At 39.7% G+C, this 15,584-nt stretch overlaps 1 non-coding gene across 1 annotated transcript; it reads right to left on the reverse strand.

The window, feature by feature from the left end:
- Window positions 1–14,760: 14,760 nt before the first annotated feature.
- Window positions 14,761–14,832, reverse strand: trnaa-cgc. Its single transcript has one exon. It is a non-coding gene; the product is annotated as a tRNA-Ala (tRNA).
- Window positions 14,833–15,584: the final 752 nt, after the last annotated feature.

Genomic DNA, 15,584 nt, shown 5'->3' on the forward strand with positions numbered 1-15,584 from the left:
TTGCTGATGGAAAACAACTGAGCACCGATGTTAAAGTTGTGAGGCAATGTAGAGATGAGTAAAACTAACTACTACTAACTAGGTAATAATAATTTTCTGACGATCTGTCTCTGTGAGGGATTCCTTTAGAATTTCACAGTCATTCGACCATTTTTCTGTATGAAATTACTGATCAGCGCATCTTTAATATTTGAACTTTTGTTAATAATAAATAAATAATAATAATGGGGTTTCTGTGTCTTGTCCAGGGACACCTCGACATATAGCCATGAGGAACCAGGAATCGAAACAGTCATCCTGGGGTTTATAGATGACTGCTCTACCAACTGAACTCACTGCCGCCCCAACTAACATCCATTTTCCTTAAACTACCATGTAAAACATCATATAAAACTTGCTGGGGCTGGCTACTGTCAGAAGAAGGATTTGAAGAGATGTTTAAGTTTTTCTGAACTGGAGAAAAAAAGGACAAAGAAAACCATAAATACAGATAACAGGAAGTGTCTGTATGCGTTGTGTCTAAATACATGTATACTTGCACCATGCCAGTAACAGCATAGCTTTCTTGTTGTTCTTTTTCCTTTTTCCCTTCATCCCTCCCTCTTTCTCCCTCACACACTCATCACCCACCAGGCGCAAACACCGATCTCTTTGATTCCAGACACTCCTGTTTTCTTCTCTTCACTCCCACCACTCCTCACCCTGTGGGAGGCAGAAAGAGATTAATAGAGGCTGAAGTGATATCATTGTTAATGGTTGTACCCTGAGCTCCCAGTTGAAACGCACGCAAGTAGAAACGATGAGCGATCAAAGACACGCAGGTGACTGCCACACACACAAACACTAACACTAACACACACACAGGCTCATTTAGACACACAAGCTACCTCCTCAGCATTCCCCTGCCTGCTGTCAGGATGGTTTGTTCCCACACCGTAGGGAGTCTCATGACAGGCCAGCTGCGTGTTTGCGTGTGTGTGTGTGTGTGCATGTGTGTGTCAGAAGGTGTTTTGGGACACCAGGGGCTCCTCCATGGGGATTAAACTCGTGTTTTAGGGTCAGAGAGTCTTGCCCTGCAGGTGGTTAAAGGATTTAGAGAAACACACACAGACACACTCAGTTACCTCAGGCCAGAATTAGCCTGTGTCGCTGCCGTCTAACAAAATTAATCTGCTGATTCCAAATACAATATGGTGTGTGTTAGCCATTGTCCTGTTAACTAATCCATTAAAGTGACCACATATGTCCCAGTACAATAGCACCGGAATCTGTCCTCCGAGAGCTACCTATACCTAGAGAATTACTATGTGGGTAAATCATTTATTATGCAAAACCTCATGGGTAATATGTTGTTTTTGAGCTGCATGGGACCAGAATACCCAGACCTGTATATCTAAAAGTTGTCTACTGCTGCAGGAAGACACCAGTCAGTACTGTTGACAGTAAATGTTAATTTTGCAACTTAGAGCTAATAAAAAAAACATTTCCATTATTACTTAAATAATTAAATATTAATACTTAATAATTAAAACTGCAAAAGAGCAAATTACAGTTGCTCTAACATCCCTGTTGTATCAAGTTTATTTCTCAAGGGGAGAATGTGGGGCGATTACTTGCACTGGTTGGTAATTTTTATCTGGTCCAGTGTGTGTGTTGGTAATCTTTAATGCCCTCTCCTAGTTCTACTTTTTGTGTATTAGCTAATTTTTGCTTGTGTAATTTAAATGGGGTAACACTGTGTTTTATCAGTAGGAAACGCTCAATGTCCTTTGCTTTACTTACTTTGGTTTATAATCTTCTCAGTATGAAATTAGACTTTTCTGTGTAAATAGAGGAAGTTTAAAGTATTTTTCCCATCTATTGAATTGAAACATTTTAATATTTGATTAAAATATGTCTGTCTATTATGTCTGTGTACCTCAGTCCAGACTGAAATTCAATATGCCAACAGTTATCCTGTATTGTTATCCTATAGAACTAAATTGCAATCTGTCCATACATTGGTTTATAGCAGGTGTCATGATATACCTGCAAAACCAGTGGCTTTCCCATCAGCGTCAGGTGTACTTAAGGTTCAGTAATAATCATAAAATATTATATATAAAGGTGAGCATGTTACAGTATATTAAACCAATTTTCTGTGTCAATAGGAAATTGTAATTTACATGTGCACAAGACCCTTGATGATGCTGACATGATGATAAGCTCAGAAAATCTTACACCAGGAACACGTGAAGGGAAAAATCAGAGAGTAATCAATATAATTATTTTAACACTGCCTTAATTATGCTTTATATAAATCTTTTTTCCAGCTTCTTGTGTGTTACAGAATCGGGTGCATATTCATATTATGTTTGTGTGTTTATATGTATTTCTTTCATGGTCACAGTCCAGTAAAGCCTACAGTATATTAACCTATTAAACATCTTCATTGCTTGTACTATTGTCTCCATGCTATTCCAACATGGTTTCCACGTCAACAGTCCTTTATTGTGACCTTGGCCGTGCATGTGTTTGAACATTTACATTAGCACTTGTTACAGATACTGGCTGCTCTGATTGTGATTTAAATCAACCTCATTGATTCAATCTGAGCCAAACACAGATGCAGATTCGTTTCAATGTCCAAATTAAAGATAATAAAATCTGAAGGATGAAAGCATTGCATGTGTGACTCAGCACTGGTTAATTCATGCAAAAGCAATGATCGAATGCTGTTTGATTGACTGAATGGTGGTGATACTAAAGAAACTGTACTTCTAACTAATAACTACTTCACTTGTTTTTCTTGAAAGCATCAAGAATCACTGAAATAAAAAAACAACATTCTTCAAATTTAATCTGATTATTTGGGAAGTGTTTTGGGGGTGAAGCGAGGAAGAGGATTTTAGAAAGGGATGTAAGGGTTTGAGAGTTGTTTTGAACATGGGTATTAATGCTGCTTTAATCCCATTGTTATGAGATGTTGTGGCTTTAAGGCATCAGTGTGTCTCTCTTGACTGGTTTTGGGGTGCCACTGTGTTTTGGTGTGATTCCCCTCCTGTCTAGACACATGACATTTGCTACAAAATACTTATTTGTGTCAAATGCACCTTGAATCCAGCTGTTATGGGTTAGATTTTGTTTGGACATAGTTTGAACCACAACATAGCTTTGTGCATTCTTAGCAGTATTAGGTGGCGTTTCATGTTGTAAACAGATTAACTCTCGGAATACGCCATGCTCTCAACAGAGACCTTTATAGATAGATAAATCGAACATAAGTAGAATGCCTTCTTTAATGTCTTTAAATACCACTAACAGTCAAAACCTAGATAATATCTATTTGGACATTGTTTGACAACCTCAGCTCACACTTTAACTTTTTAAAGTCATCATTAGAAAAAGGAAATTAGACGAACTAGCGGCTCCCAAACATGGGAGGAAATGCAGTGTGAGCAACAAGCAAACACTTGACATAAACTGGCTCAGACGGATTCTGTACTTTGACCTCCTTCTAATTGGTGCACTCAAGCCCAGAGCACATCCTAACCTTTAAATGGTCAACCCACCAACCTACTGAGGACAGCCTGAGGCAAGTCGAGGACTGTTTCTGAGAAACAGCGAGTGGCTTTGTGCTTTCTAAACAGAGTGATCTGTCTTTTTGTGGTAGGTGAGCTTCTTTGGTCTTATCCTGTTAGTCTCTGAACATTTCTACCGCTTTTAGGTTTAAGCCAACATTTTCCTTTAATACTGTACAATTCATTTTCGTTCATTCTCGTTTAATTTAGTGAATGATCAATGTGACACATGACATGCTTCTTTTTGACTATAATCATCTTTAACAGCAGTTACTGGCCCTACCAACCTGCCCAATGTTTTTGCTGCTTGTTGTTGTTGTTTTTTTGTTGCCTGCTGTTCTTTTCTCTCTCCTCTTTCTACTCACCCCAACCAGTCGAGGCAGGTGACCTCCCACCGTAAGTCTGGATCTGCTGGAGGTTTCTTCTTCTATAGGTTTTTCCTCTTCACTGTCACCTAGTGCTACAGTGTTGGATTTTCTTTATAATTATGTATACAGTTACATTTATAAGGTCTTAAACATTACACTGTAAAGTGTCTTGAGATTACTTCTTCGGTGATTTAGCACTATACAAGTGAAATTAAATTGAACATTGAATTGAATTAAAACTTTAGCACACAGGACTACGACAGCAGCAAAGCTTCCTCTACACTCTCATCATGTACACTGCTTTCAACTGGGTATTTTAATAAACATAAGCAGATGCAAGTTAGAAATGCAGTTTAACAAAATATAAATTGACCACGACTGCACCTGATTCTTATTCCATCTGCCAATAACAAACTCATTCAATATTTTGAAGAAGGACAACTAACATTCTTAACTTTCTGCTCATGAGCTCACACCATGTCAAAAATCCCAGCTGCACACAGACAGGCAGACACAGACTGTCACATCTGCAGGGCGCCTTCATCCTCACCATTTCCTTCATCTCTCTGACACTTGAAGCAACAATCACTGTCACTGTTGACAAGCTGCTGTCCTGAGCCCACCGTGACGGAGGCGATGACCTTGTTGGTTGCTGATTGAAGTGGTGTCAACAGTGCTGCAGATGGTGTTTATGTGTGCATGTTTCAACAGAACAGGGTAAACTTTATCTCCAAATGTTTGGTCATATTCACATTATCCACAGAGTGCCACAGAATCGCCTTGGCTTGTTGGTCTGTGTGCTTCTGTCTGCTTCCACGAGTGTGTGAGTGCAGAGCAATTCACTGTTGCCACTGACAGTGTTGCCCCTGCAGTACTTTACAGTGTACTGACTGCGGCCTCTTCAATTTTTCAATAGGCCACATATGCTAAAACCTTTCTGTGGCAGGAGTGCTCCTCCTTTGTATCCCATCACATTGACAGCTTAGCAATAGCAGCTATTATTTTATCCTATGTTTTATTTAATTAATTATCATTTAAAGTATTTCTATGGTTTGAGTGGCTGACATTGATTGAATACCAGTGTATTCATACTGTCAATACTTTCCGCTACTTTGGCCTCCATTAGCTGGCTTAGCTAGATCAGATGTGTATTGATTTTAGCACTGTACAATCTCTGCAGGCAATCAGATGGCTTTTTAGAGGCTTATTCATACATAATACGAGAATAATATAAGCTTGACCACCCCAGAAATCGCGCTGTTGAAATAAATGGGAGGTACGACAGCAGCAAAGCTTCCTTTAGACTCTCATCATGTACACTGCTTTCAACTGTGTATTTTAATAAACATAAACGGATGCAAGTTAGAAATGCAGTTTAACAAAACTGACCTCACCTGTCACACATGCAATAAAAATACACGCACATCTCCCAGCGCCTCCCCCTAAAATGTCACAAGGCATCGATTGTGAAATTGTGAATAGGACCCCACAGGCAATTTCAGATTGTGCTACTGTCTCAACAAAGATATATATTTTAAAAAAAACTGACAGTGTATTTAAAGGTCAAAAAAGAGCGGAGTGGATGTGTTTTTCTTTGTGTGTGTGTATGACAGAAAAGCATGGAAAGTAGGAAGTGAGGAATATTTATATTTATATTTATTGCAAATAAATATAATAGCTAATAAATAAATATGCATTTCTTAATCTACTCTTTTACTCTTGTGCCGTTTGTTTGCAGTTTAAGTAAAGAAAAAGCACGAGTACAAGTGAAGTGTGACAACGATTTGATTACATGGCATGTAATACGATTGTGTGCGTGTGTGTACTTTGAGGTGCAGAGGCACTTTCTTATTAGAGTTAGGTAATCTATAAAAGGCATTTCTCTAGAAGACACAAGAGAACGTTCTTTTAGCACTCTATATTCACTGACGTTGCTCAGGGGTTTTTATTTCTTTGAGCTGGAGTGGCTTTGAGGCGTCAGCTTGAAGTTGGACTCTTCTCAGAACCCTACAAAGCTGCATCTTCTTTGTATTTACTGAGGGTCAAAGCTCTGGTGACGCATAACTGTGCTTGGCTGGAGCAGATGATGTTTGTTTTTTGCTTTTAGCCAGTAAAAATACCCTCTGAAAGATCAAATTCTGACAGTTAAGATGAATCTACTACTTCTTTGAGAAGATTTTCTCTGATGCAGTATTCAGGCTGTTAAATAAATATATTTTTACATAAAACTCCCTTGTGCCACTTTAAATATAACTGAGTGCACATATTTGGGCCCAGTCAATTTTCTTAAACCTAAACATACTCTATGCCAAACAAACCTCAGGTTTGTCCTAGTTAGTCCGCACCACAGCAAACACACACATACGTTAATGTGTCTTTCTGCAGCAGCAGCAGCAGCAGCAGCAGCAGCCCCTTGGTGTGGGAACTTAATCTCAGTCTCAATCCGCAGACACTAATCCTACAGCTTATAGACCGCTCACTCCAGTGCGCGCGCCCACAGACAAACACACACACACACACACACACATGCATTATTAACAGCATTTTTATTATATGTGACAATCCCCTGCGAGGGGTACAACCCCCCTCACTGTTTGCTTGCATGGCACCAGCTGAGACTTGGTCATATATGAACACGCATATGAACACAGTCTGCGATCTACAGTGCCATGTATCCTCACATAATCATATGTATATATGCATGCCTGCACACACAGATATACAGCATTTGGCAACATTCAGCATTTGACCCAGGACTGACCTCACTAAACATATTCTTGCTTTTGCTGCTTTACTGCAGTTTTACACACACACACACGAACCAAAAAAACTAAATATACACACATTATTAAGGTGATTAAGTACACATATTAATCTGCCTTAATGTGCACGATAAGACAAACAATTACAATATGCTGACCTTCACCACATGTCAAAAGAGTGATGTTGGGATTATACAGTTACACATGTCTATGTGTTGTGTAATCTGATGTAATCTGTAATTACTTTATATAGACACTTGACCAAATATAATTCCTCTGACCTGGTAAAGAGATAGATACTGTAGGGCTAAAGATAAGTATAGCTCATAGAGGCAGGATTAATATCTTATTAAAATGAGACATTAGGTTATAGGGAGAGGAGGTTTCTGTCACATTTGGGTCTCTATGTTCTTCTAATTAGTAAATAGTATCTTGTTACCTTTTTGAACGTGAACAATGAAAATGTGTAACACTGGAAGCTGGGATGCTACAGTTTGTGTTTTGCTCCTCCACCACATCGCTGCTTCTCAGTTGTCCTAATCAGTCTCCTTCAGAATTGTCAATCATCACAGCAGTCCCACAGGTGGACAGAAAGTGGGGATGTAAATTACAATATGTGTTCACACCTTTTAAAGGTGATAACAGACAACAAAAGAACTAAAACAAATAAAAGAAATGGATTGTTAACTTCTCCTCTATAAAGGTGGTTCTCTCTGGTGTGTGGATAATTGCAGAGTACTGACTGATGGAGAGAGACTGAAACACACCTCTATTAATAATTAATGGCACTGAGAACATTGGTACAGGGAAATTAATTATTAAGAAAATAGTAACCACTCCGTACCTACCACCCTACCACCAATTACGCCATAGCAACCACTGCAAACGTTCAAGCACCTGCCTAACAAAGCCCTTTAGCTTTTATTCTTATACTTCAACTGATGGTCACATCCTAAGCACGCTTACACCAAGTATTTACTGTACATTTCAATTCAACTCTTTCAGTTCTGTGCTCACATATTGATGCGTTTTAGGTCTGTTTTTCCTTCATTTGTTTCTTTAGTTCAAGGTACCTGTTTATACTTGTTCAGCTGCTCCTTCATCCTTGAGCTTTTTCAGCAGTGCGGTTTGGTTCCTAGCTATTCAACACGGCATTTCCTTCCCCTAGTTATAAATGGCATTATACCACAGAGCCTAAAAGGTAATGACTAAATGAAGCATGAAAATACAAATATTTCTGCATAACAGGACGAATCTCTACACAGTTCAATTTTGCATAAGTTATATTCTATTGGCCTCTGAGCATGTGGGTATGTATATGCATGAGATGGAGTTGAGATTATAATAATGGAGAACTGCCAGTAGAGAGTCTGTGTGAGTGTGTTGTGAAATGGAATGATGCCAATGAGTCTGGATGGTTCAGCATTAACTTCAGATCAGAGCACTGTGTCGTGATCTTTCTCCAGCTCAGTGTGTGTGTGTGTGTGCACATACAGTATATGTGCAGTTGGCATGGAAAGTCTCTATGATACCGATAGTTCCTCTATCTCTGTCTGTCTCTCACCCCTGCCTCTGTTCATCATTCCTTTATTTCAGCTTTCAGTTCAGCCAATCAATCTTCATATAAGCAGGTCACCAGCCACTCGTACAGACTGCCACCAACTCCATGAACCAGTCAATGGGCCCCTGTTCATCTTGTGGCACCAAAGAAATGTCAGCTAGTGTTAATGTGCACCCTTCATTTGTTTTCTAGAGAAGACGTTTGCTGCAGCTGAAGCCAACTCATATTAGATCCAGATATGCAACTACTTTTATCTCCCTCTTCCCTCAGTTTAACTCTAAAGTACTTTAGAACTTAAAAATTATAAAGGGTTTGAAACATTGTTAACATACAGCAACATGCTGTAAATTAAGTTTGCTTGCATGCACATGATTGCACACACTTTTTTCAATTGTGTCATGCATTGCATGTGGTGCATGCAAGGTATTTCTTCCTCATTATTCTACACTCAGTACCTACATATAATGACAAAGGGTAATCAGAGTTTTAAAAATGTTTGCTAATGTATGAAAAAAGGAAAAACACAAACTAAATAACTGACTAAATGTTGACAAGAATATGTCATAATATTACATATTAGAAAATATGTAAGGGATCCAAATTTAAGAAAAGACTGACTGAACACAAATCAAACATCATCTTTAATTTCTAGTGTGCTACTGTTTTAGTTGCCATCATGTCCTTAGGTCCAGTTATAATGTAGTTACATGTTTACTTGTCTTGCTAGATAAGCCAGACGCAAATAACGTACCCCTTGGTTCCACTTTTTACAGTATACATGTCTTGATCTATAATAAAACATGGCTTGTTTGACTGTATGACTGGGCACCATCTTGGCTCTACTGTGCAGCATTGGAAAGGAGCCAGGATGGCAGATGGTTGCTTGTCTGCAGGGTTTGGATTCACACAGGGCCTCTAATACAGCAAACACAGACAACTGGGTGGAGGAAGACACCGCCCGTACAAGGATGCCGGTATTTATTGTCTCTCACTGTGTCTCTGCCGTTATTTTTCCCAATCTGTTTTTTTTTATACGTCATAATAGGTCTGCTCCCATCACGTCACGTTTTGTCTTCTTTTTAAATGTTCTTGTATTAAAAATACAAGAGTCTTGTTTGACGCAGACTATGACAGAATAATAATACAGACATTCAGTTTAATGCCTGTCTCCTTCTCTTCTTACTGTTTTAGACATTATCTTACTGTTTTGTACTGCAATGATTGAATTAGATCAGCCACTCTTTTTCTTGCTGTCACCATAGTTGCTATCAGAGTCTGTGCACAATTGGGAAATTCATCCATGTAAAAAAGGAACTCGACAATGGCTTGTTTCTGTCTGTGTTATCATTGCAGTATTTTTTTCCATGTTAACTCTACATTTTGCTTATGCTTTGAGAGCATTTTGCAGCATGGACTGTATTACAATCGGTCACTGATACAAAACACACAGCATGAGTTCCTGGACAGAATATTCGATTCAAACTTTACTGTTTCTGAAAAAAAAAATTAATTATCTTCTACCAAACTAAATTTATAGAAATGAAGAAGTGCTGAGCAGCGAAATAGATGTTACATGTATAAATTCAATTTGGCTTGCTATTACAGAGGTATTTCATTCAGAGAATAATAATCAAAGCTGTGGAGAGGAATACTGCCTTATTCATTTCTCTCCCCTTTTGTCATCTTTGTCCTTTTTCTCAATTTCCACCTCCTGCTTTTCTTAATCACGCCACACTCCATATTTCTACCACCATTTGTCCTTTTTGCTTTCTGTCTCAGTCTCCCCTGATTCTGACTCCATCTCATCATTCTCAACCTCCTGCATCCCATTCTCTTTGCCATCTCGATTTCTCTCCTGGAGCAACAGTATGTGTACACCCGGTTGCCGCGGCAACACGAGGAGGCCACATGAGCGGGTGGATGAACAAAAGACCCAGAGACCCTCATCCACACAGAGAGAGAGAGAGAGAGAGGGAGAGAAGAAAAATCAGATTTCATTTTTAGGCGAGGGGTTTGGTGTGTGTGGAAAATGAGGAGGAGGTGGAGGACGACGACGAGAAGAGGGGGGAGGGATGGATAGCGTAGGTGAGGTGAGTTCATAAATGAAAGAGAGAGAGAGAGTGAGAGAAGGGGGAGGTATGGTTAACAAAGCAAAAAAGATGGGCAGAAAAAAGAAAAGCCTAAAACATGCAACAGTGCATTTGAGGAAACTGCAGCCGTCAGACAGCCACTGCCAGTGGTGGAGATGATTTCAAACTGCGCTGAGGTGCAGAAGAATAGGGTTCATTTTCTTATTGTGAAGATAATCTCAAATGCATTCATTCGTTGCATTGTTGGAAATGTTAATAAGAGGTAATTTTGAAGGCCATTTGTGTGAATAGAACCATTTTTTATGAATACATTTGAGGTATTTCACACATTACAATTTTCAGCAACAGCAGCAACATTTCCTGATTCTATATTAGTGGCTCCATATCACTGACATGTAAAAATACATGGGCGTCTACTGCCTGTAGAGTCTGTAACATGTTGAGCTGACAATATTGTCTTAGAGCTGCAAGCATGTTTAACACTGGGAGGGTCTACTAGTGCAGGGGCCAACCTGGGGGGTTACAAGGTAAATCTGAGTAAGAAAAAAACACAAAGAAACAGAGTAAACAAATATGAGACAGTAGCATCTCTCTTCGGATCATCAGTCATATTATCATTTCCAGTTTTGCCCTTGGATTTCTCTTTGTGCTTTTTTGTTTTCCCTGTTAGAACTTCTGTTTTCATTTTATCAGAAGAGAGAAGTTCTGGTAGAAAACATGAATTAGACAGAATAATACTCACACTTATCCATTATATCATGGGTTTGACTCTAGCTTATTTCCTGTCATCATTTCTTACTATCTACACTCTGCCTCTTCTGTAGGGTCATTTAACAGAATCTTACATATCCCATAAGTAACCATTTGAAAATTATAGTTAAAAGAAGTCTTTCCCTGTCATGGGTGGTAATTACACTGCTGATGTGTGTGTAATAGAACCTCCACCTTATCTGCATGTGCTTGTCTGTTACCTAAAAAAGCCTTTAGGTAGGTGAGTGGTGGAAACTTCTGTGCTTTGTAAAAGTTTCCTGACATTTAATAACACCCTCGATGAGATAGTGGTGCTTTAGTCATACACAGCTGTTTTTTTCCCCAGAATGTTAAGTAGTGTTTGGTCACCTTAAAATATAACATTTTAGAGAAAGTGTCAGTACTGTGGCAACTAAAGAAACCTTTAAGTAGCACCAAGTTTGTCTATTGTGTACCTCAAAGAGGGAGATTCTTCGTTTGCTCAGGTGTGAGCATAATTGATTATGATGTTTGATGTCATGGTTTAAGTAATAAAAGCACAGGGATCAGTCTAAACGATAAAATAAAATTTTACTGCGTAATATGATCCATAATTACGCTTAAAAGAAATCCTTCCTTCATTGGGCCATCTCAAGGCTTCTTCCAATTCCTGCAGCTAAAAAGAACACAACTAAAGTGTTAGTGCTTTAATCTAGTGTTGCTGCTCATTGTGACCTAGAAATAATAAGGGAAAACGAATTACACTTAGGAAAATGTCAAGTTGAGTTCCACTTTAAAAGTATTTTTTGCTCTTTTTAAGAGTTAGTCATTTCAAAAGAGGCTTAGATTCATGCATAGAAAAAGGTACATTAACAACTAACAGCCAGGTCGATTTCATCATGGAGGTTATGCTCTGTTACAGTTTTTTGGGACTGTTTCTGCCCTCAATCACCAACATAATGATGACTATAAACTTTCCTATTCAAGGCCATTAACCTTTGAAGTCCTATAATAACAGCTTATCTAGAGGCAAATGAGCTCCAATTTGTCTAAGTAAACGTATAGAGCGCTGATCTTCTGCAATAAATACAGATAGACCCTTCAGGGCACAGGTGGGAACCATATTCAATTATCCTGCCTATTAAAACTTGTCAGGTGCATGCGTGTGCGTGCGTGCGTGCACGAGTGTGTGTGTGTGTGTTAGCTGAAACAGCAGAGCCTTATGCAAATATAATTACACCAATTAAACCACAGACGGGCCTCAGAGGTGGTGGTGGGGGGTGTTTGGGTGGAATGACTGGCAGCGCTGTTGGTGTGATTGCCATTCAGTAGAGCTGCTTCTCCATTGTGTGTATGTAGGTTGATGTACGCACATGTGGGTGTTGACATTCTGGGAACACTGTTCTTCGCACCCTCTCCTCCACGCCCTCCCCCCATCAGAACCACCATCACCCCATCTTATTCCCTCCTCCCCCCAAAAGCCTGCTTCCCACCACTGTCTGTCTTCAGGGAGTTGACGGAGCTCAAAGGAGAAGCTCGGGAGCGTGTGGAGGAGAGATGGAGGAGGGGATGAGGACGTGGACGGAAACGGGAGCAAGACTACAGGAGATATTCTTTTAGCAGTAACATGAGTAAACGGTTTTATGTATCAAAATCACAGGGTGACTTTCTTTCTCCTTTCTTCATGATTGCAGCTGAGAACAATTATCCTTGGTCTCTGTCTTGCAGGTGCAGAACAGCTATAGAAAGATTTTGGAGCTTTGTGACGAGAGCTTTAACGCAGAAAAAAAAAAAAACATGTTCCAGGATCAAGTGCTTTGATTTTTCAGATGAATATTTCCATGCTGTATTAACACATAACGGTCTCTGTTTGATGTTTTGCCTTGAATCTGCTTAAGGTGCCATATTGCTGCCATATTTTGAGCCCTTTTCATGTCTGAGGAACAGAAACCTGAGCCAGGTCCAAACCAAGTCCAAATTATATTTTGTTTCTCAGCTCTGTGTGTTGAATACTGAGACCTGAGAGTACACAGTGTCACCTTCGATCATGTGGTGTCTTAATAAACACAAGGAAAATGTTAGGAACCATTATTTAATAAGAAACTGTGATATTAGTATATTAGTACATGTGTTCTCACAGTATTTGTATGCTATTATAGTTCTGCTCTTTTCGACTGTTGGACCCAATCTGAGCAGAGCTGTTTTATTTTCAACTCCTGTCTCATTCTTCATCCTCGTCCAAACATTTCCAGACAAAAGTGAAGTGAAGAAGGAAGAAGGGATGACTGGCTAAACTGATTAGATATTTTCTGACATTTACTGGTGATTTTTGAGCACGTTCCCTCCCCAGCAGAACGGCGTTCAGCGATTTTTGCCCAAGGGGTAACAACAAGTCTGTCAGATTAAATTTACCCCAGAGAAACTACCTGTTCATACACACAACTGAATTATTTGACATTGTCTAAAAAAGTTGTTTCACTCTCTGAAGGTAAACTGTCATCACAATGCAGTAGAACTGATTGTACCACAAATATCAGCAGCTACTGTCCCACATTTGCCCTCTGTGCATTTCCAAAAGTGCAGCGACAACATCATACACTCAACTTTGCTCGTGTTGACAGCCGCACTAGTGCACGATCCTGCGGTCCAAAGCCTTGCTAACAGCTCTGTGACGCTGCACATTTGCGCTGAGCATAGTTCCAATTTGCTGAACCCGTCCTGAGCTCTGCTCGCCTTTTTCGATGGTGCAACCAGTTGCTGTTCACTGAGAGATGAACTTAGGGATCATTAATAGCCTCTTCTATGAGCACTTGTTTTTCTTAAATAGGAGTCACGCTTCAGCGAACACATCATTTATCAGCTCTCCCCATTTTGTCTCTGTAGCTGTCAAAAAACTTCAAGTCTTCTCCTCTCCTGGTGATCAGTGAGCAGATGTTAGGGAGGGACAGACGCCACTCTGTTCCTCCTCCCTCCTGTCTGCCTGTCACTCCTTCTCTCCCTTTTTAATTCCCTCTGAATTTCTTTTTTCGCTCCCTCGTTGCAGCGGCTTAGAATGACGGAGCTGTTGTCATGTAAGCAGACACCCAGCTGGATTCATCCCCACCTCCTTCACTCCACAAATCTGGCCTCCCTCCTGATGAAATTTTGAATTCATATTCATGTGCTGATTATTGAGCCATGACCTTTATTAATAGACATGATGTCAGGGTGTTTTTAATCTAACACTGAACTCATCATCCATCCACAGACCAAAAACCATTCAAGGAGCATTCTCTTTTTCTAGTCGTTGCTCCTTGCTCTCGCCTTCCTTGCCTTTCTTAGCCTCAATCCCTGCTTCGTCTCAGCTCTTTCGTTTTCAGTCTGCTTCAGGAAAAGGCTCACAGTTATTAATGAGAAGAGGGAGAATGATCAAAATACTAAGATCATATAAGCATGACATAACCCAAAACCCATGTTTCACAGTTATCACATTCATTACTCTTCAATGTATCTGCAAATAAAAAGCTCAAGTTAAAAGAGACTCGATGTCAACTAACCCTGATGAAAGCTGTTGCAACTCATGCATTTTAAACAAGCATTATTTATGCTCTCTTTCAACGGACACCACAGTGATTGTTGTTGAATGTGAAAGAGCCTCAAACTATCTGTATGTTGTAAGAATAAATGCTTTGCTCTCTTGCAGATAAGACATGGAGATGCTGGGGATTGAACCCAGGACCTCATACATGCGAAGCATGCGCTCTACCACTGAGCTACATCCCCTCTTAGTTGTGGCTGTTGCTATGTAAATGAACCCTTCTTATAGAAGACATGGACAGATTGTATAGGTGCCTCTTAAAACACAAGAGCTCTGAACGTGTCCTCTGGTATCTGGTACCAATTCATCAACCGCACATCCTATAATTTTTTCCCCACTGAACAACACACACACACACACACACACACACACACACACACACACACACACACACACACACACACACACACACACACACACACACACACACACACACACCCACACACCCACACACACACACACACACACACTTATTCACATTAAAGTAAAGTGATTCATCAGACCAGGCCACCTACTTTCATTGCTCCATGGTCAAGTTGTGATGCTCACATATCCCATCCCTTCACATCTATCATTGTAAAGAGATAATCAGCAGCATTCAAGTCACCAAATGACATTTCTCAATTTGAAAAGAGAACAAGGTGACCAAATAATGGAGATGCTGGTGACAAAAGCCAGCACTCTACCGCCGAGCTACAGCCCCTCCTTGTATAGAGTTTAGGATTTTGCCATTATTTGATGGAATATTTCATTTGCTTACATTAATATTGTTTGGTTGCAGTTTTCATCTTTCTTGTCTTCATTGCCACATTGCTTTATTTCACTGAATGCTTTCATCACCATTTGTCAGCGTGTGTTTACAGCACTACTGTATACACTCTGCAGTGTAGTCTACTTTTTTCTATGCTATAACATCTCAGCTTTTATTGAAACTGTC

Source organism: Anabas testudineus, chromosome 18 (genome assembly GCF_900324465.2).
Source record: "Anabas testudineus chromosome 18, fAnaTes1.2, whole genome shotgun sequence".
Classification (NCBI taxonomy): Eukaryota; Metazoa; Chordata; class Actinopteri; order Anabantiformes; family Anabantidae; genus Anabas; species Anabas testudineus.